This window comes from Phacochoerus africanus, chromosome 1, assembly GCF_016906955.1.
Source record: "Phacochoerus africanus isolate WHEZ1 chromosome 1, ROS_Pafr_v1, whole genome shotgun sequence".
Classification (NCBI taxonomy): Eukaryota; Metazoa; Chordata; class Mammalia; order Artiodactyla; family Suidae; genus Phacochoerus; species Phacochoerus africanus.
Window position 1 is genome coordinate 98,235,843 of NC_062544.1, and position 23,344 is coordinate 98,259,186.

General features: G+C 42.6%; 1 protein-coding gene across 2 annotated transcripts in view; it reads right to left on the bottom strand.

Annotated features, from left to right (window-relative positions):
• OSBPL10 (oxysterol binding protein like 10) overlaps positions 1-23,344 on the bottom strand; it is a 327,444-nt gene that overhangs the window by 131,853 nt on the left and 172,247 nt on the right. The gene's annotated exons all lie outside the window — the stretch shown is intronic.

Consider the following 23,344-nt stretch of genomic DNA (forward strand, 5'->3'; position numbering starts at 1 on the left):
TGTCTTCCAATCTACAAAAGAGATTTCTTAAAACCACACATGACCCAGTGAGAATCTCCCCAAATATTTTGTTCTGAATCAATGAGGGGATTCTATAAACATGAGCTGCCACCTGGACATGCCACTGTCATAGAAGAAGGCAAGGAGGAAGCACGTTCTAGTGGTCCCACTCCCAGTTTCCAAGCAAAGCTTCACTGGACCAGCAACCATCTCCAGTCCTTGTTCTCCCAGAGGGACATTGGCCTGAGGGCCTGAGCTTTTCCAGGAAGGGTCAGTGATATCCAGCTGTCAAGGGACATGATTGGCAAGCCTGTGACCCTACAGAAAGAGAGAGTGCACTTTCTCCCATGTCACAGAGCCACTTTGAGTCTCTGGTGGAATCAGCAACCTCTGTAACCAACATACTCCAAACCAAAAGCAGCAGCAGCAACCTCTGTGTTTTCTGAGCACAGACTGTGTTTGCAGACATACTGTCTGATACTTCCCACACATAATGGATTTTTTTTTGTATTTTCATGATGATTTTTATTTTTTTCATTATAGCTGATTTACAGCATTCTGTCAGTTTTCTCCTGTACAGCAAGGTGACCCAGTTATACATACATGTATACATTCTTTTATCTCACATTATCATGCTCCATCATAAGTGACTAGAAATAGTTTCCAGTGCTATACAGCAGGATCTCTTTGCTTATCCATTCCAAAGGCAATAGTTTGCATCTATTAACCCCAAATTCCCAGTCCATCCCACTCCCTCCCCCTCCCCCCTTGGCAACCACAAGTCTGTGCTCCATGTCCATGATTTTCTTTTCTGTGGAAAGGTTCATTTGTTCAGTATATTAGAATCCAGATACAAGTGAAATCAGATGGTATTTGCCTTTCTCTTTCTGACTGACTTCACTTAGTATGGGTGTCTCTAGTTCCATCCATGTTGCTGCAAATGGCATTATTTTGTTCTTTTTTATGGCTGAGTAGTATTCCATTGTGTATATATACTACATCTTCTGAATCCAATCATCTGTTGATGGACATTTAAGTTGTTTCCATTATGGATTTTTTAAACATTTTGAGATAATTCTAGACTTACAGAAAAGTTGCAAAAATTGTAGAGTTTCTGGATACCCTGCACCAAGCTTATCCTACAGTTAACATCTTACATAAAAGCAGGACAATTATCAACACCAGGAAATCCACACTGATAACATGGCTAGTACCTAAATCTGCACACTCGTTTAAATTCTGCCAGCCTTCCCACTCAGTTCTTTTTTTTCTGGTCCAGGATCTAATCTGAGATTCCATACTGCATCTAGCCATCAGGTCTCCTCACCTCCAATCTGTGATACTTTTGAAAAGTTCAAGGCAGTTTTGTTTTTGTTTGTTTTTTGGGTTTGTTTTTTTTTTCCTGGTCTTTGGTCTTTTTAGGGCCACACTCATGTCACATGAAGGTTCCCAGGCTAGGGGTTGAATTGGAGCTCTAGCTGCCGGCCTACACCATGACCACAGCAACTCGGGATTTGAGCTGCGTCTGCGACCTACACCACAGCTCATGAGAAGGCCAGATCTTTAACACTGAGCGAGGCCAGGGATTGAACCCACAATCTTATGGTTACTAGTCGGGTTTGTTAACCACTGCCACTGAGCCATGACGGGAACTCCTAGTTTTGTTTTAGGCTACGCCTGCAGCATGCTTAAGTTTCTGAGCTAGGGATTGAACCTGTACCACAGCAGTGACCTAAGCCTTAGCAATGACAATGCCAGATCCTTAACCCACTGAGCCACCAGGGAACTCCTAGGCCAGTTATTTTTTAAATGTCCCTCTTTTTTTCCTAATAATTACATTGAGGTTAAAGGAATTTTTGGCAAGAATACCACAGATGTGCCCTTGTGCCTTCTCAGTGCATCATACTTGGGGTACATGATGCCACGTCTTACTTCTGCTGATGCTAACCTTGATGGTTGGTCAGGTGGTATCTGCTGGGTTACTCTCCTATCAAGTACTATGTTCTCTTTGTCATTATTAAGTGTCTTATGAGGAGATACTTTGAAATCATGCAAATATCCTGTTTCTCATCACATTTTCACTTACTAATTTTAGTATCTATTGACGGTCCTTGCCTGCAACAATTTTTTTTTTTTTTTTTTTTTACTGCACCTGGGGCATGTGGAAGTTTCCAGGCCAGGGATCTAACCTTCACCACAGCAGTGACATGAGCTGCTGCAGTGACAACATCATGTCCTTAACCTGCTGAGCCACCAGGAAACTCTGACAATTATTACTATGGTTTCTGTGTGGTAGAAATCTTCTATTCCTCATTCTTTCTGAATTAATTGGAATTCTATTGAAAGAAGAGCTGTTCCTTCTCCCACATTTGTTTCTTCAATTATTTATTTATAGCAGCATGAATCACTGATACTTATTTTATTCTAAGAGTTATAACCCAATACTATCTACATACTGGATTTTGATCTCGATAATTCTGACATCATCCCATTTTACAGATTAGGGAAATGAGGCCAGAAGTGGTTAAAAGACCCTGCCTAAAGTTACTCAGCAAGTCAGGAGCTGAGATACAAAGCCAGTAGGACTGAGTGACCAGTTCAAGTTCTTTGGTTAATTAGCCAACGACTCAGTGTCTAGGGTAAACAAAGAGATATCATCTCAATTAGCACAACAGAATGTGCGCCACCAAGCAGAAGGCACACAGGAGGACAGAAGAGCCAAAGAAAATATTTGAAGCTCTACATCTTAACAAGCAGAATTATATACTCCAAAATCATTTGCCATCTTCCTAGCAAGCCTCTCACCCCCCATAGTGGACAGAGTTCACCTAAGGCCCTTCGTCAGGACCCAGGGCAATTCTACCAACAAACTGCTAACTACCAAGAGCAATAAACAGCAGCATCAGTGATCTAAATAAAGCTTACAAAATGAAACTGTTTCAGAGGTTATTCAACTTTGTTCACTTTCCTAACTACCTAATCTGCTTTGGTCTGCAATTTTTTTGAGCTGTTTAAATGATCAAGGTTCTCACTTTGCGTGTCTCCTCGTGGGAACGACTCCGATTTTAATTCGAACCAGTAACCAACCTAGCCCCAGGGGAGCATCTTACTGCCTGATGACTTTTATGTCCTCACTGATCACGCCCAACTTTCCTTCTGGTTCTCTACTCTACATCACTGACGAAGTTCACAATAATAATCATTATTATTGTTTAATCTAAAATGTGTGCAGGGTCTGTCTAATTACTCTCAGCTTGAAGACATATCTTTTGCTCATGCTTTAAATGAATCGGTAGGGTTTTCTATTTTCTGAAAAAATGAATTATGCAAGTGATTTCGCACAAGGTATTTCAGACTCTTCCTTTCCAACTACAAGCTTTAAAACAAAATCCCTGATTGGCCAAGATAGAACAGATGTTAACCCTTTCTGGGAATTTATTCCCTCTCTCATCAGAGTAGAACATGACTGCGGTCTTTAAGGTCCAGAGAGGGACCGACTAAACCTGGCTGTGTCCCCTGGTCCGTCATCTATGGGATGCCCTTCCAGAAGCTAACTACAGAAGTGACTTTTTTATGAGCTGCAAGGCAATGCATCAATGAGACTGTAACTTGGCTTGCATGCCTCATTCTCCCTGAAATGGGGTGTCTGGGCAGGTGCGGGAGGAGAGTAAGCGGCCAGGTGGCTGGACCCGAGGAAAGAGGAAAATGGTAATGGTCAAAGACATGAGGCCAGACACAGCCAGCAACTTGGGCGGGGAAGAGTCTGAGGCCACATATCAGATGGATGGTTTTATATTAGGTAGAGTGGAAATCCATCACAGGGGTTTTTTGTTTGTTTGTTTGTTTTTGGCTGCCCCACAGCATATGGAGGTCCTGGGCCAGAGATCAGATCCAAGCCTCAGTTGTGACCTAAGCCACAGCTGCAGCAACACCAGATCCTTAACCCACTGTGCTGGGCCAGGGAATGAACCTGCATCCCAGCACTCCCAAGACATCACCGATCCCATCACGCCACAGAGGGAACTCCCACCACAGCGTTTTAACAGTTTCATAAACTGACATGGCTGTTAAGACTGCCTCTGGCTGCTGTGCAAAAAACACAGGCATTGCAAGTTAAAAGGTGAAATGACATTCATCTGGACCAGAGCAGTAACAGTGGAGGTGGTGAGACATGGTTTGGCCAAATTTAGAACCGAACTCCTTGAGCAAAGACTCACTGAAGACTCTAAGAAACGGGAGATTATTTAAGAACTGGACATTTAAGAGTTAGAATACAGATGCTGGGCTCTGATATAATGATGCATTAATAACCTTATCTTTCTGTATAAAGAACACCACAAAGAGCATTATGCTAAGTGAAATAAGTCAAAGACAAATACCACATGACAAATACACCTACATATGTGGATTCCATGAAAAAGAAAAACATGCACCAAGCTCACTGTAGGACTGTTAGCAGAAGTAATGCCATCTCGAGCTCATCCAGCTCCTCTTGTCCTCCCGCTGACCCTACCAAGGACCATACTGCGATCTAAATCACTTCTCTGTCATCAGGGGCTCTATAGTTAAAGATATTGTTTAATAATCATTAACACCACGGGGCCTCCATGCTCTGTTAGTCCCCAAACAATGAAGAAGAACTTCATTGATGTATTCCCAGCAGCCATGAGACCAGTTACCTATTTATAAAACTTGACTTAGGAATGTAGGTCTTATTTCTGAGAGCCTACTTCCATACCCTAGGTTATCTCTAAAACTATCCCAATGGCCCTTGGGTGGTATGGGGTGCAGCTTGAATGCTTCCAGATCACTGTCTGCCCGATCCCAATCCTATGAGTCAGTGACCTTGTAATAAACCAGTCCATTGATTACATGCAGCTGCCTGCCTCATTCTTCTGTCTCAAGATATCTTCCCAGTTTCATGGGCACTTTTCATTCCTCCATCCTCCAACACTCATAAATGCAGAGAACAGACTGGAGGTTGCTAAAAGTGGACGAGGGGATGGGTGAAGGGGGTCAAATGGCACAAACTAAAATAAATCGATCATGAAGAGGTAATGTACAACACGGTGACTCTAGTTGATATTGTACTGCATAATTGAAAGTTGCTGAAAGAGTAAATCTTAAAAGTTCTCATCACAAGAAAAAAAAATCTGTAACTTTGTATGGTGACAGTGTTAATTAGACTTATTGCAGTGATCATTTCACAATATACACAAATATCGAATCATTATGTTACACACCTGAAACTAATATAATGTTATATGTCTCAATTGATGACCCTACTGTCACCCAGGATCAGTCACCTGCAGCCTGATGGATCCCCTGAAAGAGCCCAGATTCCACCCTCATCTTGTAAGACTAGACTCATTCCCATTTTACTCCTGTCATCCAAGTAGGTATGACTGGACACTGGAGGAGGGAGGAGCCAGGTGAAGAGGCAAAGGCAGACATTCAGCAGCCAGCAGGGAAAAAAAGGCAACACAGAAGCTGCCGGAGCAACACTGGAGAGCTGGTGGCCGGGGATGATCGAGGGCCCCCAGGTCCTGTCAGGTAAGGAGTATGATCTAGGAATGTAGCTGGTTGCCTTAGCAACATTATCTCTATGCACCGTGATATATTACCCTGTTCTCTAACAAATTCAGTTCATTTCTTAAATAATCAGTATCCTGGAAATAACATGAGAACAAGCAAACACCAACCAGTGGACTGAGAGGTCAACTCACTCACTGGGTTTGCTCTGAAATCCCCACGGCGCTGGGGAAAATGCCAGAGACTGGAGGTGGATAAAGGCTCAGAAGAGAGTACTCAACATTTCAAATTAAATACAAAGGAAAAGCTAATAAAAAGACACTTGAAAAAAAAAATCTAAATCCCTTTCTGACCATCCTAACTAAATTTACCAAATTATTTCCTGTCCCTCTCTTCACTTTACTTCATAGAACCTGACATTTATTAATTATTTGATTTCCTTCCTGTCTGTTCCACTAGACTTTGAGCTTCTGGACAAAAGAGGCTTTGTTTCATCTCCCACTGCAACCTCAGAACTAGCATCCTGGCCTGAGCCACCACAGGCCTGTAGTAATATTTGTCGAATGAGCAAATTAATCTCTCTTTTAGATTTCTAAAAGCTCTTAATAGAGTAATGCATATACATATTTACATAACTCAGACATATACTATATACATTATAGATAATACATATATAGTATTTCATGAGTAACAGCAAAACTAGAATCATTTTCAACAAAATGAGGACTAAGGCAAAAATGACCTTAAGTCACAACGATGATGACTTAAATTTGCTTGTTTTGGATGACTTAAATTTGTGTTGAATAGCCAACACAACTATTAAAAGAAATCTGATAAAAATCAAGGAGGTGTGGAGTTCCCGTCGTGGCTCAGGGGTTAACAAATCTGACTAAGATTCATGAGGTTGCAGGTTCAATCCCCGGCCTTGCTCAGTGGGTTAAGGATCCCACTAGTGTTGCCGTGAGCTGTGGTGTAGGTTACAGACTCGGCTCAGATCCCGCATTGCTATGGCTCTGGCATAGCCTGGCAGCTGTAGCTCTGATTAGAGCCCTAGCCTGGGAACCTCCGTATGCTGTGGGAGTGGCCCTAGAAAAGGCGAAAAGACAAAAAAAAAAAATCAAGGACGTGAAAGATCAGTATTTGTGACAAGCAAGACTGTATGTGCGAAATCAGAGGAGAAACTACAACAGTAACCGAGGGTATTTAGATTTCTGGGATAAATTCAACCCACAGAAAACAATAACCTCCCTATTTATAAGCCACCCAATCTAGTTACCCAGTGAGGTAGAAAATATAATGGAAAAAAGTTTTCATCTGCAATAAAATAAAGGGACAAAACACCTGGCAATTAAAAGTAACATGTAGGGGAGTTCCCTGGTGGCTCAGTGGGTTAAGGACTTGGTATTGTGATTGGTGCAGCTCTAGTTACAGCTGTGACAGGACTTCAATCCCTGGCCCAGGAACTTCCGCATGCCATGGGTAAGGCTATAAAAAAAAAAGCAACATTTAGGATCCACATGCTTTAAAATTCTCCTGAGAGACATAAGAATGCTAAGTCAGTTGAAAGATGAATAACTATGCCCTTATTCTTAATAAAGATATGGTTCATATGTTAATTCTCAAGGAGTGTATAATTCAGTGCAATCTTAATTTTTAAAAAGCCTGTAAGGTGGTGACAGGTATGGAATTTTTAAGAATAAAACAAGCTGACTCTGAAGTTCTTATGGAAACAGTCATCCAGAAATGGCTGCAATGAAGCATGACTAAGGCGTGCTGGCCTTATCAGATACTAAAGTATATTCTAAAGTGGCAGTATATAAAATACTGTAGTTCTGGCACATTAATAGGCTGACGAATCAACAAGAAAGAAAAGAAAGACCAGAGACAAACCCAAACACTTTATTTAGTATGCAGTTTAGATGGAACCACCATACCTGTAGGAAAAATATTCAATAAATGGTGTTCAAAAAAGGAATAAGCATGAATAAGAAAATGCAGGTGAAAACTGCTCTCATTCTTCACAACAAATAAAATCCAGATTAACCAAAAATCCAAATAAAGGATTTCCTGCTGTGGCACGAGATGGAAAGCATCGCTGCAGCACCAAGACACAGGTTCGGTCCCTGGCCCAGTACAGTGGGTTAAAAGATTTGGCACTGCTGCAGCTATAGTATAAGTTGCATGCAACTATGGCTCAGAACTGATCCCTAGCTTAGGAACTCCATATGTTGTGTGGCAGGCACCACCACCCCCCCCCCCCCCCGCCCAAAAAAAAAAAAATTCAAATATAAAAATAAAATTTTTAACAAAAATTTAAAATTTAACATTAAAGTAAATTTTTAAGATGTTAAATTTTAGGAGTTCTCTAGTGGTGCAGCAAGTTAAGGATCCAGATTCCCTGCAGAGGCTCAGGTCACTGCTATGGCACATGTTCAATCCCTAGCTCAGGAATTTCCACATGTCAAGAGCACAGCCCCCCAAAAACGTAAAACTAACTTTTCACAAATTTCAAATATAAAGTAAAACAAATTCTTATTTTAATTTTTTAATTAAAGTATTATTGATTTAAAATGTGCTAACTTCTGCAGCGGAAACGAATCTGACTAGGAACCATGAGATTGGGGGTTCAATCCCTGACCTTGATAAGTGGATTAAGGATCTAGCATCGGGAGTTCCCATCGTGGCGCAGTGGTTAACAAATCTGACTAGGAACCATGAGGTTGCGGGTTCGGTCCCTGCCCTTGCTCAGTGGTTAACAATCCGGCGTTGCCGTGAGCTGTGGTGTAGGTTGCAGACGCGGCTCGGATCCCGCGTTGCTGTGGCCCTGGCGTAGGCCGGTGGCTGCAGCTCCGATTCAACCCCTAGCCTGGGAACCTCCATATGCCGAGGGAGCAGCCCAAGAAATAGCAACAACAACAACAACAAAAAAAGACAAAAAAAAAAAAGTATCTAGCATTGCCGTGAGCTGTGATGTAGGTCACAGACCTGGCTCGAATCTGGTGTTGCTGTGGCTCTGGCTAAGGCCTAAAGCTACAGCTCCAATTAGACCCCTAGCCTGGGAACTCTATACGCTGCAGGTGCGGCCCTAAAAGGACAAAAGACAAAAAAATTTAAAAAATTAAATAAAATGTGTTAATTTCTGTTGTACAGCAAAATAACTTAGTTATACACATATACACATTTCTTTAAACACACAATTTTAAAATATTTAGAATATAAAAATAGAATAGTAGGCTTCCTGCTGTGGTGTAACAGGTTAAGGATCTGACATTGACATAAGCTGTGGCATAGGTCACAGATGCGGCTTGGATCCCCAGTTGCTGTGGCTATGGTATAGGCCAGCAGCTGCAGCTCACATTTGATCCCTAGCCCAGGAACTTCCATGTGCCTCAGGTACAGCCATAAAAAGAAAAGAAAAAATAAATAAATAAAAAAGTAATCCTGGAATAGAAAAGAGTTTTCCTAATTATGTACAATACAGAACTCTAAATCTCTAAAGAAATGACTGGTGATTTGACCACATAAAAATAAAAATTAAAAAAGGAGTCCCCACTGTGGCTCAGTAGGTTAAGAACCCAACGTAGTGTCCATGAGGATGTGGGTTCCATCCCTGGACTCAATGGGTTGAAGATCTGGCATTGTCACAAGCTGCAGTATAAGATGCAGATGCAGCTTGGATCTGGTGTTGCTGTGGCTGTGAGGTAGGCTGGCAGCTGCAGCCCTAGCCTGGGAACTTCCATATGTCACAGGTTTGGCCAAAAAAATTAACATAAAAAAATTTTTTAGGAGTTCCCTTCGTGGCTCAGTGGTTAACGAACCCGACTAGGATCCATGAGGATGAGGATCGATCCCTGGTCTCACTCAGTGGGTTAGGGATCCAACATTGTCATGAGCTGTGATGTAGGTGGCAGATGCAGCTCGGATCCAGTGTTGCTATGGCTGTGGTGTAGGCCAGCAGCTGTAGCTCCAAATCAACCCCTAGCCTGGGAACTTCCATGTGCTGCGGGTATGGCCCTAAAAAGCAAAGAAATACAAAAATTTTTTAACTTTTTAATTAAAAAAAAATTTTTTTGGCTGCACCCACAACACAGAGAGACTCCCAAGCCAAGGATCAAACCCACACCACAGCTGTAACCAGAGCCACAGCAGTGACAACACCAGACCCCTTAACCTGCTAAGCCAGCAGGGAACTTGTAAAAATCAAAAATTTTAACATGGAATAAAACACCCTAAATTACTTGAAAGATATCTGACAAATCAGGAAAAGTGAATCTCCTTAATGTACAAATAACTCCTAGAAATCAGTAGGATAAAGAACATCTAACTAAACAAAAATGGGCAAAAAACATGAACCGCTTTCATATATATGAAATGATGCTCATCGTCACTTAAAATAAGATTGATATTCTGAGATACTGTTTTTCTTCTAGACAACTGGCAGGTGCAAAAAGTGTAGAGAAACTGCCTCTCCCATAGATCACTGGGGGTAGTCCAAACTGTTCCATCAAGCAAAGCTCCATCCATGATCTTTACTTTTATTAACAGCACACAGGCATAGATATTCTCCCCTATAGTGTTTTTAGGAGCAAACTATTAGAAATACCCTAGAGTGTTCATTAAAAGAGTTAAAACTTCAAATGAATTTATCCATGAAACAGAAACACTCACAGACATAGAGGACAGACTTATGGTTGCCAAGGGGGAGAGGAGCGGAGGAGGGAAGGACTGTGAGTTTGGGGTTAGCAGAGGCAAACTAGTATATCTAGGATAGATAAACAACAAGGTCCTACTGTAGAGCACAGGGAACTCTATTCAGTAGCATGTGATAACCAAAACAGAAAAGAATATGAAAAAGAATATATATATATATATATGTATGTATAACTGAATCGCTTTGCTATACAGTAGAAATTTATACCACATTGTTAATCAACTATACTTCAATGAAATAATTTTTCTTTTCTTTTGTGGCCACCCCGAGGCATACAGAATTCCTGAGCCAGGGATCAGATCAGTTGTGACTGAAGCTGCCGCTGTGACAACACCAGATCCTTAACCCACTGACACAGGCCAGAGATCAAACCTGCATCCCAGGGCTCCCAAGATGCCACTGAACCCACTGAACTACAGAGAAAACTCTAATAAAATAATTTAAAAAAAAAAGTGTCAAGAGTTCAGCTGCCAGGTGATGAGAAGGTCATTTAAGACGAGCCAAATGAAAGTAACAATTTAGCCTTTATTTGTGGTAATACAAACCACTCTCCATATCTGAGAATTCAACTGAGGATTGTAAACAGTACACAATGCACAGGTGGCGAAAGCCAGAGATACAGAACCCTGAGAATACTGAGGACCAACTATGGACCTTGAGCATCCATGGATTTTGGTGTTCCCAGCACGTACTGGAACCAATGCCCCACTGATAAAAAGGGACTACCATATAAGAAAGAGGCAGAACAGGGAAAAGGTGCTGTTTTTCCCTATATAGCAGCCCAAGACAAGGGAGGGTCAGATCTATGGATGTAGGTGGCAGGGAGGTGATTCTCTCATAGCCATGGGAGAGAGGAAAGGGTTACTATATTACTACAAAGTACTGAGGACAGAGTCAGAGTAGAAAAAAAGTGTTTTATGAGCCCCTTCCTCACACAAGGAGATGTTGGCAAAGACGCCTGGGAAGGACCTTGGCCAGGGCCCTTAAAGACCTCAGATGGAGGCGCAGGGGCCAGTGACACAGACACATGGAGAGCACAGGACAGTGACCCACTCCAGATCCTGCATCCAGTCTAGTCCCCAGAGGGCAGCTTCCCCCAAAGAGGCCTGCCGGGTAAAGCCCTTGTATTTATACATCTGTGTTCAGACCCAAAAGATCACACATGGGATTTTGGCCTGGAGGAGACAGAAAGGGAGGAGTCTTGAAGGGTGCAGCAGTTTGTCCATACAAAAGAACACTCTACCAACATCAAAAAGAAAAAGACATTTCTTTTATGATCCATAAGGAGCCATTTTCAATTGAAAGAAGCCAAGTTTATAACAGGATATAACAAGTACATACCAGTGTATATAACACTGTAGTAGTTGATGGGGGTTTTTTGTTTTTGTTTTTGGCCACACCTGTGTCATGTGGAAGTTCCTGGGCCAGGGATTGAACCCGCACCACAGGAGCAACCCAAGCCACTGCAGTGACAACACCAGATCCTTAACTCACTGCAGTGCAAGGGAATTTCCTGCAGTTGGTGGTTTTGGGATTTTTTTGAGGTTTGTTTGGTTTTGTTTTGTTTGTTTTTTAGGGCCATACCCATAGCATATGGAGGTTCCCAGGCTAGGGGACAAATCAGAGCTACAGCTGCCTGCCTACACCACAGCCCCAGCAACACAGGATCCGAGCCACATCTGACAACCTACACCACAGCTCACAGCAATGCCGGATCCCCGACCCACTAAGTGAGGCCAGGGATTGAACCCACATCCTCATGGATACTAGTCAGATTCATTTCTGCTGCACCATAATAGGAACTCTACAGTTGGTGTTTTTTAAAAACAAGACTATCAAAGAAAAAAAGAATATATATACACACATACAGGTACACATAAACATATGTGCTGCCACATACATAAAGCACACAAGAGGCTAGAAGTAGTGGGTGCCTTTGGTCAGGGTAAGAAGCTGGGAGGGAAAAGGCCGAAGCACCTTTGTCAAAACATGGTCAACACCCATCTCCTCAGACACACGTCTTTTTCAAATCTGATCTCCTGAACACTAGTAATTCAAAACTCTAACCTGTTTAACAAAATAGAGTTAACACAGAAGTTATCTCTGAACAAAAGTAAATAACTGCCCATCTGAAATGGCCAGGTTATTATAAGCAACACAACTCAATACCCAGCTCACCTTCCCCCACCTTCCCCAGCATCCAGATTCTGGTTTCCTGAATTTTATCTATCCAGGCATTCCAAGCACAGAGTTTAACACAACTGTTACAGTTCCTGACTTGGTCTATAAATTCTCTCTGAAATCTCAAATGAAAGGTGCTGTGTGCAATTATGAAGTATGACTGCTGTGATTTATGGGCCTAAATGTTAGTAAATTCGAAAGAACATGCCTTACTGTGATCATTTCTCTGTCAGTGACAAATTTTCACCTCACCTTCTCATCTCCTGAGTGTTAAGCTGATAGATGTTTATTCTGCAGATATGCTGGAACAGTTATACAACAGGCAAAAAAAAAAAAAAAAATTTACCCACTAGCATGTCAGAAAGACAATTATTTACAGAGGAGATTAAAAAAAAAAAAAACTTGTACTAAAATGATGTAAGTCTTATTTCTTCTCCCCAAATACAGGGCAGAAGTTTCTGTTTACTTTTAGGATTCTTATTTCAACTCTGGTGGACAACCAGTATAAGTCACCTGTTTTACATTGGACTCTCTCTAGGATAAGGAATATATTATGCAAGGAATTTCTCTGTAAATAGAAATACAGAAATGTGTCTTCAAAGACCTATTTTATGACTACATTCTTGCACGGGGGAAGAGTAATCATCAAAGAATGAATGTAAGTAGAGAGAAGCATAACCTTCAGGAAGACATCGTACGCGTCCTTTTCACTGTGATATCGAGTTCTGATTTGTAACAACCAACGCGTCCTTGAGCTGGTGACCCCGCCCGGTGTCTCCATTTTGCAAGTGGGGGCAAAGGTCAAATGACTTGCCCAAGGGTCACAGAGCAGCTCACAGGCCCAGAACGCAGACCCATGTCCTGACATGGCTGTCCACTCAGCCCCATGGCTTGTACCACTGACTCACTTATTCTCTACACAGGCAGTTTTTTTCCTCTATAAAATGACACATGTGGCAAAGAGTGAATTTATATCAAAGCCACAAAAATTAAAACTTGTTGTTGCCTTTAACACCAACTGGAAGTACGTAAAAGAAGCTATCTGAGGACTTCCCATTGTGGAAAAATAGGATCAGTGGCATCTCAACAGTGCTAGGACACAGATTTGATACCTGTCCTGGTAGAGTGGCTTAAAGGATCCAGCATTGCCACAGCTGTGGTGTAGGTCACAACTGCAGCTTGGATCGGAACTCCACATGCCACGGGGTGGCCAAAAAAGAAAAAAAAGAAGGTATCTGAGCCCAAGCTGTGTGAAGTGCCGTGAGCTCTATTCCTGCCCGGTTGCTGTAGAAATGGAGGCATGAGGAGTTCCCATCATGGCTCAACGGAAACGAATCTGACTGGTATCCATGAGGACGCAAGTTTGATCCCTGGCCTCACTCAGTGGGTTAAGGATCTGGCATTGCCATAAGCTGTGGTGTAGGTCGCAGACTTGGCTTGCATCCTGCACTGCTGTGGCCGTGGTGTAGGCCAGCAGCTACAGCTCCGATTGGACCCCTAGCCTGGGAACCTCTGTATGACGTGGGTGCAGCCCTAAAACAAAAGACAAAAAAAAGAAAAAGAAAAAGAGAAAAGAAATGGAGGCACTATTCTGTGGCTGGAGGCAGTGACAAGGAGCGCATACAGACCACTTTGGCCACCTGGCTGAGAGAGGGCTCCAGGATGAGGCTTCCGTGGGCTCCAATTCTGGCACAGCTGCTTCTCTGCAGGAACAGAGCATACAACTTGGCCCTCAAAGCCTCAGTGTGCTCATCTGTACAGTGGGAATGAAACCTACTTCACAGGTAAGGATTCAGGAATACATGTATTAGCATCTAATAAGTGTGAACTCCCTGTAGTCGGGATGCATATATGTACTGAATCCCACTGTCCACATGAAAAATCAGAACAAAGGAGGAAATCCCTGAGCACGCATGCTGGGCCTCATCACCATCCAAGGCTTCATGAGCTGGAACCAGAATCTCCAAGGGTGCCTGATCCTATCAGCCATCCTACCCCTCAAAAAGCTCACTCAGCTCATGGCACAGGAATGAACCCCAGGCACGAGGCAACTTCCCCCTGTGCCTGACAAACTCCACCTGGCCCAGACCTACTCCAGGCAGCCCAAGAGTGAGATCAGGAGGGCTGCAGTTCCAGCCAGGGCTGCCATGGTGGAAAACAAACCCAAGAGCTTGGAGTATATACAGATAGCTCTTTGAACTAAATCACCATCACACAATGAACAATAGAATTAGAGTCTTCAAGTGCCTGTGAAATAACAGAACCTAACTTCATTGGGGTCTTACTGGATTGAACAGTGCTTCTCAAAATTCACGTCCATTGGAACCTCAGAACGTGACCTTGTTTGGAGACACGGTATTTGCAAATGCAATTAGTAAAGATGAAGTCATAATGGACTAGGGTGGGTTCTAAAGCCAGTAACTAGTGGCCTTATAAGACGGGGGACAGAGGCAGGATGGAGGAGCCAGAGATTGGATGGAGGCAGCAACAAGCCAAGGACTGCTGGCAATCAGCAGAGGCTGGAGAAGAGGCAGGGGACAGAGCCTCCAGGAGGAACCAGAGCATGGTTCCAAACTCTACTCCAAACTCTGATGTTTCGCTTTGTTTGGCCTCACTGGGCGTCAGGCACCCGGACTTGCACTAACAAATGCATGTGTTTGAGTTACCCAGTTTGTGGTACTTGGTTGTAGCAGCTCTGGGAAACTAATACAGGATCCAAAGGCTGGAAGCAAAGGACCAGCAAAGAAATATGGGGCTATGTCAGCTACAGGAATATACGTAAGACATACAAATTGTTTGGCAGATTAAAGATGGCTTCTACTGCTGCTCCCATTAAGGGGGTAGAGTCTCTGTTCTCTCCCCCTAAATCTAGGTTCTGTGGTCTGTGAGCCCTAAAACAGGAGAGGAGTGGAAAAGCACCAATTTCAGGATCAGCTTTCAAGAAACCAGCAACTTTCACTTCCTGTCCCCAGGACTCTTGCCCTGAGTCCTGAGCTGCCACAGGAGAAGCCTGAAGGCACCGAACTGGACAGGCCATGTGGACACGAAGACAGAGGTGCCAGACCTGTCCCCAAGGATCCCACAAAGAGACCAGACACCCTGAGTGTGAGAACAAGTCATTCTATCACACCTGCCCACGTTGCAGACTCTTGAACAAAACAAAGGGCTGCTGTAGTTTCACGCTGTCAGGTTTGAGGATGCTTTGTGACACAGCAATAGATAATCAGGGCTATTGATGATGCTCAATCTCTAACACAAAAGTAGAAGCAAACGATGCTTTCCCTTAAGAATGAACTAGAGAAAACTCAGATCAAAGCAACTGGAAAATGATCATAGTCCTGGCACAGGGGGCAAAGAGGTGGCGAAGGAAGGTAGGTAGGTAAGTAAGGGAACCAGTGTAATTCACCTGCAAGTTTATGGACCCCAAGCATCCGGTTTAAGTCAGAGAAGATAACGACCACAGTGACCTTGCTTCTGCTGAAAAGAACAAGACGATTGGCTTTTAAATGGGGAAGAATCTCTGTTTTATCCTGACATGCTACCATGAGCCACTAAGAAAAAAAAAAATCCTCTGCAAAAATCACCAAGAATTGGATCATAAAACACAATTTCCAAGAGTGACTTGAATGCCAAAGGATGAACCTGGCTAACTTCCCTCTGTGTCAATATCCAAAATATGCTATTATCTCAAGGCCTGAGGGCATCGATAGGAAGGCTCCTTGTATTAAATTGTCACATAGAGTAAAAACAGGCAGGAGTTTTTTATGTCACAGAATGGTGACATAAAATAATCTGCCACTTAACTTCCCTGCAAGTGCAAAGGTGTCTGAACCGTGAATTTTCCATGAGCCAGAGAGAGGCAGAGACAGACAGAGGTGTCCTCATTACATACATCATTTTGCTCAGCAACAGCATAATAACCCAAGGTGACTTTTCCAGGGGTCCCCACGACTTGCGGAGCCCAGAAGATGCAGGTCCATGTGGAGGGGCAGCCAGTCCACAGTGGCCTCACACCCTTCTGGTGAACTCCTATTGCCGTAACTACTGCAGCACTGATTAGTTTTCATATTAGTTTAACCAACCAGCTAGATAAACCAGTCCCCTGGACAAGAGCCAAGGCTGCATACATCATTCCACACCCACATCAGAGGCCAGCATTGGACCCACAGTGGGTGTAATAAAGGAGCCTGTTCTGACTCAACAGTCAAGCTCTGTGAGCTTTCCAGAAACAGGCTCCAGAACCTTAGGGCAGAAACACACAGGAAGACTATAAGGGGGAATACTATAATAGGAAAGAACAAATCTGACTCCATATTAGACCTGTTTCTTTTATTTTAACCTTTATATTCTATTGCTTTTGCTACGAGTTAAGAATATTGACTGTAGCCTGAAATATACAGGATAGCTTTTTTTGTTTTGTTTTTTTTTCCTTTGGCTTTTTAGAGCCATACCTATGCCATATGGAAGTTTCCAAGCTAGAGATTGAATTGGAGCTGTAGTTGTCGGCCTACGCCACAGCAATACCAGATCCGAGCTGTGTCTGCAAACTACACCACAGCTCACGGCAACACCAGATCTTTAACCCAGTAAGCAGAGCCAGGGAATGAACCTGCGTCCTCATGGATACTAGTCAGATTCATTTCTGCTGAGCCATGATGGGAATTACCTCCTCCTTTTTTAAAATCGCTAGTGATGGCAGTGGTAGTTGCTCAGAGACATCTGTACACTCCTAGACATGAATCCCAGCATGTTCTATGCAGACTGAATGATTCCTCAGGAATCCCCTAAGTTGCAACTCTCTCAGCCACTGGGGCCAGAATCAACCACTCACTACCTATGAGACCTCTTGTGATAGCCTTTTTGATGTGTCAGCCTGACAGCAATTCAATCAAACACTCATCTAAATGCTTCTGTGAGGTCTTCTGTAGCTGTGATTAAAGTTCATAATCAGTTGACTTAAAGTAAAAGAGAAAATGGGCCTGGTTCAATTGAAAGGCCTCATGGGCAGAGCTGAGGCTTCGACTGAAGAATCAATTTTGGAGTTCCCGTCGTGGCGCAGTGATTAACGAATCTGACTAGGAACCATGAGGTTGCGGGTTCGATCCCTGGCCTTGCTCAGTGGTTTAACGATCCGGCGTTGCCGTGAGCTGTGGTGTAGGTTGCAGATGCAGCTCGGATCCCGTGTTGCTGTGGCTCTGGCGTAGGCTGGCAGCTACGGCTCCGAATGGACCACTAGCCTGGGAACCTCCATATGCCGCAGCAGTGGCCCAAGAAATGGCAAAAAGACAAAAAACAAAAAAAAAGAATCAATTTTGAGGGTGGACAGTCACTTTGGCCAGTGCCTGAAAGGGAGGCCCCACAACTGCACATAAGCCAATTCCTTGCAATAAGTCTCTTCATACATATCTTCCACTGGATCTTTTTCTCTGCATGAACCCTGACTGATACCCTTCTCTTACCCTTACCTTCTTTATGCCTCAGTCTCCCATCTGTAAAAAAGACATTACTATCTACCTCAGGAGTTCCCACTGTAGCACAGTAGAAACAAATCCGACTAGTATCCATGAGGAAGCGGGTTCAATCCCCAGCCTCACTCAGTGGGTTGAGGATCTGGCACTGCTATGAGCGGTGGTGTAAGTCACAGACATAGCTCGGATCCCACATTGCTGTGGCTGTGGTGTAGGCCAGCAGCTACAGCTCTGATTCTACCTCCAGCCTGGGAACCTCCATGTGACATGGGTATGGCCTGTAAAAAAAAAAAGTAATATCTGCCTAATAGGAGTTCAGGGTTTTTGGGGGTGCATAAGCCACCCATCTCCTTGTATGGCCCTGCAATAAACCTTTATCTGCTCAAACAAACAAAAAAAACTACCTCACAGGACTAACTTGGAGTAACACAAGCAAAGCTGAGCACAGTACATTGCCCACAGTAAGATCCCAACAAGTAGGAAATATTTTTGTTCATGTAAGAGTCCCTATGGTTATTAACGAACCACACCGTTGGGGAAGGAGTTTATACACTAGTGGGGAGATTTTTTAAAACATTTACAAAAAAGATATTTACTAAAAAATACAGGTAGATGTAAAGGGTACCAGGAACTAAGAAAAGAAAGACCTCAGCGTATCTGTGGCAGAGTGGAAGGCAGCCATTGTAAATACATAGAACAAATGGGCCCAAGCACACCACAGCTTCTGCTTTGGGACCATAACTCTCCTAAAAATATGCTACAGGGCAGGAAACTCCTTCCTTACTAAAAGCTTTCGGTCAAGTCTGCAGAAGTGTTTCCCAATGGCTATGATCTCCTTTATGGAAGACTACTCATTTACTCCAGTCTTTAGTGAGCACCTACTATGTGCCAGGTATCGTGCTAAGAGCTGAGGAAGAAAGAGGTCTAAAAGGAAAAAACACTGCTACATGGAAGGACAAGAGGGGTCAGATAACAAACAAGTAAACAACTAAACATTTGCCTTGTTTCCAAATATAACAGAATAATGAAAAAAAAAAAAAAAAAAAAGAGCCCAGCAAGAGAATCAGCTGAAGGTAAGGAAGGAACTCTGTGAGAAGCTGGGATAAAAATGGGAAAAGAGAGGAGTTCCCTAGTGTATCAGTGGGTTAAGGATCTGGCATTGTCACTGCTATGGCACAGGTTTGATCTCTGGCCCAGGAACTTCCACATGTCATGGGCACAGTAAGAAAAAGTGGGATTAGCATTATAACTAGCAAAGAGAAAACTTAACTTTCAACCAAGTGCAAAATACCCAAAGGGAGGAACAGAAAACTGTGAGCACCCACACTAGCTTTCTGGGAGATGAGGCAGTCATTGCTTTTGTAGTTAATTCCACTCTCCATCCTCCCCACCCCTACCCCACCCCCAGCTTTCCACATGCCCTCAGAGGTGCCCTGAGCAAGCAGAGCTTCCTTCCCCCAAGGAAGTTTGAGAGACAAGTTGAGGGTTGATGGGGGACATGACCTCACCATTTTGCTTTTGTTCTTCATTTGAAATACTGTTAATGCCAAAATCCAATGACTATCCAACCAATAAGGAATTAATCTCCAAAATAAATATCTAAAGCACTTTATATCAAAAAAACAAACAGCCCAATCAAAAAATGGTCAGAAGATCTAAATAGACATTTCTCCAAAGACAGCCAAAAAGCACATGAAAATATGCTCAGCATCACTAATTACTAGAGAAGTGCAAATCAAAACTAAAATGAGGTATGACCTCACACCGGTCAGAATGACAATCATCAAAAAGTCTGCAAATAATAAATGCTGAAGAAGGTGTGGAGAAAAGAGAACCCTCTTAGACTGTTGATGGGAAAGTAAACTGGTACAACCACTATGGAGAATGGTATGGAGGTTCCTTAAAAAAACAAAAAACAGAACTACCATATGACCCAGTAATCTCACTCCTGGGCATATATTAGGAGAAATCCATAATTTAAAAAGATACATGCACCCCAATGTTCATTGCAGCACTATTTACAATAAGCAAGACTTGAAACAACCTAAATGTCCACTGACAGAGGAATAAAGAAGATGTGGCACAATGGAATATTGCTCAACCATAAAAAAGAATGAAATAATGCTATCTGCAGCAACATAGATGCAAATAGATTATCACATTAAGTAAAGTCAGACAAACGTATTACCTTACTTATATGTAGAATCTAATAAAATGACACAAAATAAATTATTTATAAAAGAGAAACAAACACATATTTCAAAATCAAACAGGGAATCAAAGGGAAACAAGGGGATAAATTGGGAGGATAGGATTAACACATACATACTATTATATATAAAATAGATAACTAAAAAGGACCTACTTATAGCACAGAGAAGTCTACTCAATGTTCTGTAATAACTTACATGGAAAAAAGAATGGATATACGTATTTGTATAACTGATTCTCCTTCCTGTAAACCTGAAGCTAACACAACATTATAAATAAATTATGCCCCAAAAAAACTTTTAAAAAGTCACTAAAGGGAGTTCCCGTCGTGGCGCAGTGGTTAACGAATCCGACTAGGAACCATGAGGTTGCGGGTTCGGTCCCTGCCCTTGCTCAGTGGGTTAACGATCCGGCGTTGCCGTGAGCTGTGGTGTAGGTTGCAGACGCGGCTCGGATCCCACATTGCTGTGGCTCTGGCGTAGGCCGGTGGCTACAGCTCCGATTCGACCCCTAGCCCGGGAACCTCCAATATGCCTCAGGAGCGGCCCAAGAAATAGCAACAACAACAACAACAACAAAGACAAAAGACAAAAAAAAAAAGTCACTAAAAAAAAATCCAATGACTCTCAAACTGTGTTCTCAAAGGATCTCTAAGAGCCTCTGTGGGCCACACAAATATTTGCTTCAAGTTGCATAGACAGAGAAGCCAAGAAACTGTAATGATGCTCAGAAACATTATCCCAAGTCAGCTTGCTTTATAATAAATGCCCATTCCACTGCTGAATGTAAAACTGCACTAATAAAGAACTGTTTTTATATAGTAGGGATCTATAATATTTTTATTTGAAAATAATACTCTGCTTCTTTAAAAACATTTGGAAGTCACTGCTATTTAGGAGCTCTGCATCACGATTTTTGAAAACTGCAGTCTGGGGCTACCTTATTTTAAGAGACTGCAAATCACCATTCAAATGCATGCTGAGGGTTACTGGTCACCATTTATGCAAAAAAGTACACAGGAGAATTAATGGAGAACATTTTTTAAAATAATCATTCTGTTCATGAAGAATAGGAGTTCCCGTCGTGGCGCAGTGGTTAACGAATCCGACTAGGAACCATGAGGTTGCGGGTTCGGTCCCTGCCCTTGCTCAGTGGGTTAACGATCCGGCGTTGCCGTGAGCTGTGGTGTAGGTTGCAGACGCGGCTCGGATCCTGCGTTGCTGTGGCTCTGGCGTAGGCCGGTGGCTACAGCTCTGATTCGACCCCTAGCCTGGGAACCTCCATGTGCCGCGGGAGCGGCCCAAGAAATAGCAAAAAAAGACAAAAAAAAGAATAAATGCACTTTACACCCTAAATGTGGTTTCCCTGGTGATGGGGGGCCTGTATTCACTGCTGCCAGAACTGACCACTATCTTAACATTGATCAGCTAATAAAATCTGTTAGGGTACTATATGACAGTTACTGCTGCCATAGCAAAGACAGTGCATGAATCAAGGTCTCTAACCAGGCATTCACTATATCCATGTGTACCAGGATCAAACCAAATCATCCTGAAGGGACAGAGTGCTGAGTCCACATCATTAATAAAGACGGCACCTTCATTAAAGCATCTTCCCTTGTGTGCACATTAAGGAAACAAGAAAATGCAATGACATGAAGAAACATATACATAAATTCACACAGCTGGAACCACATCAACAGTCTCCTCCTCAGAGTACACTCTGAAAAGTTTACTTGAAACTGTATTCAAGGAAACTGCCTCAGTACAGTTGATCTACCCATTATCTACCAGTGCAGCACACAGTCCTCTCTTTGAAAGGATATGTGCCTGAAAGCAAACTATTTTAACAATTAAAAAAAAAAAGTTTAAGAGAAGGATAATTTCTACTAGTCAATCAATTATCACTGAACGCTTAATTAAATCTAAACTTATGCCTCATAAACACCCATCACAATTCAATAGCACAACCTTTTCCCTACAGAGTCCAAAAGTATTCCTAATGAATTAAGTGTATTTAATTCTCAAATGTCACAACTAAAAAGATTATTCTGGGCCACAAGAACCCTTGCTCTAGAAAGTTTATTCTGTTTCTCAAATATTTCTTCTGACCATGCCAATCGCCATGTCTGGACTTAGAAAAAAAGTGCAGTTGGCGCTCTTGTGAAAATTTAACTCTCATCCCAGGAAGAAAATAGTTAACACTTGTTGTAGACCACAGAGTCCCACACAAACACACAACTCTGAACAGACACAAACGTACACAAGCTCTCATGTGAGCAGACACTCAGATTATTTCCCCGGCAGTCACTTATGGGAAAGAGCAATAAAGAAAGGCAGGAGTTTCCATTGTGGATCAGTGGGTTACGAACCTGACTAGGATTTATGAGGATGCAGGTTCCATCCCTGGCCTCCTTCAGTGGGTTATGGATCCAGCATTGCTGTGAGCTGTGGCATAGATCACAAATGTGGCTCAAATCTGGTGTTTCTGTGGCTGTGGTGTAGACTGGCAGCTGCATCTCTAATTTGAATTCCTGGACTGGAAACTTCCATATGCTGCTGGTATAGCCCTTAAAAAAAAAAAAAGAATTAGAAAAGGCAGAAATATCTAATTTGCCTACTTTATGCTCTTTAAGTCACATATGCAGGTGTGTACACATACACACAGCATACACATATAAACAGGTATGAGGGCTATATTTTTTTTTCCTAAAGCACCTAGAAAATAGGAAATTTATAAAAATTATGATGTATTTGTACCAACTGAATTTTGTCATTTTGTCCATTTAGATAAATATGAATCACATGAAAGACTGTTTTATGTGACTAAAAGCGTAAAAGGTAGAATACAAGTGATTACCACATATTTTATTTAATCATCACATCCTTAAAGAGTGAAGGGCTCATGGAGTTCCCGTCGTGGCGCAGTGGTTAACGAATCTGACTAGGAACCATGAGGTTGCGGGTTCGGTCCCTGCCCTTGCTCAGTGGGTTAACGATCCGGTGTTGCCGTGAGCTGTGGTGTAGGTTGCAGACGCGGCTCTGATCCCGCGTTGCTGTGGCTCTGGCGTAGGCCGGTGGCTACAGCTCCGATTCAACCCCTAGCCTGGGAACCTCCATATGCCGAGGGAGCGGCCCAAGAAATAGCAACAACAACAACAAAAAAAGACAAAAGACAAAAAAAAAAAGAGTGAAGGGCTCAGGTTGATTTTTTAAATATATTGGATTCTACCAATAAAACA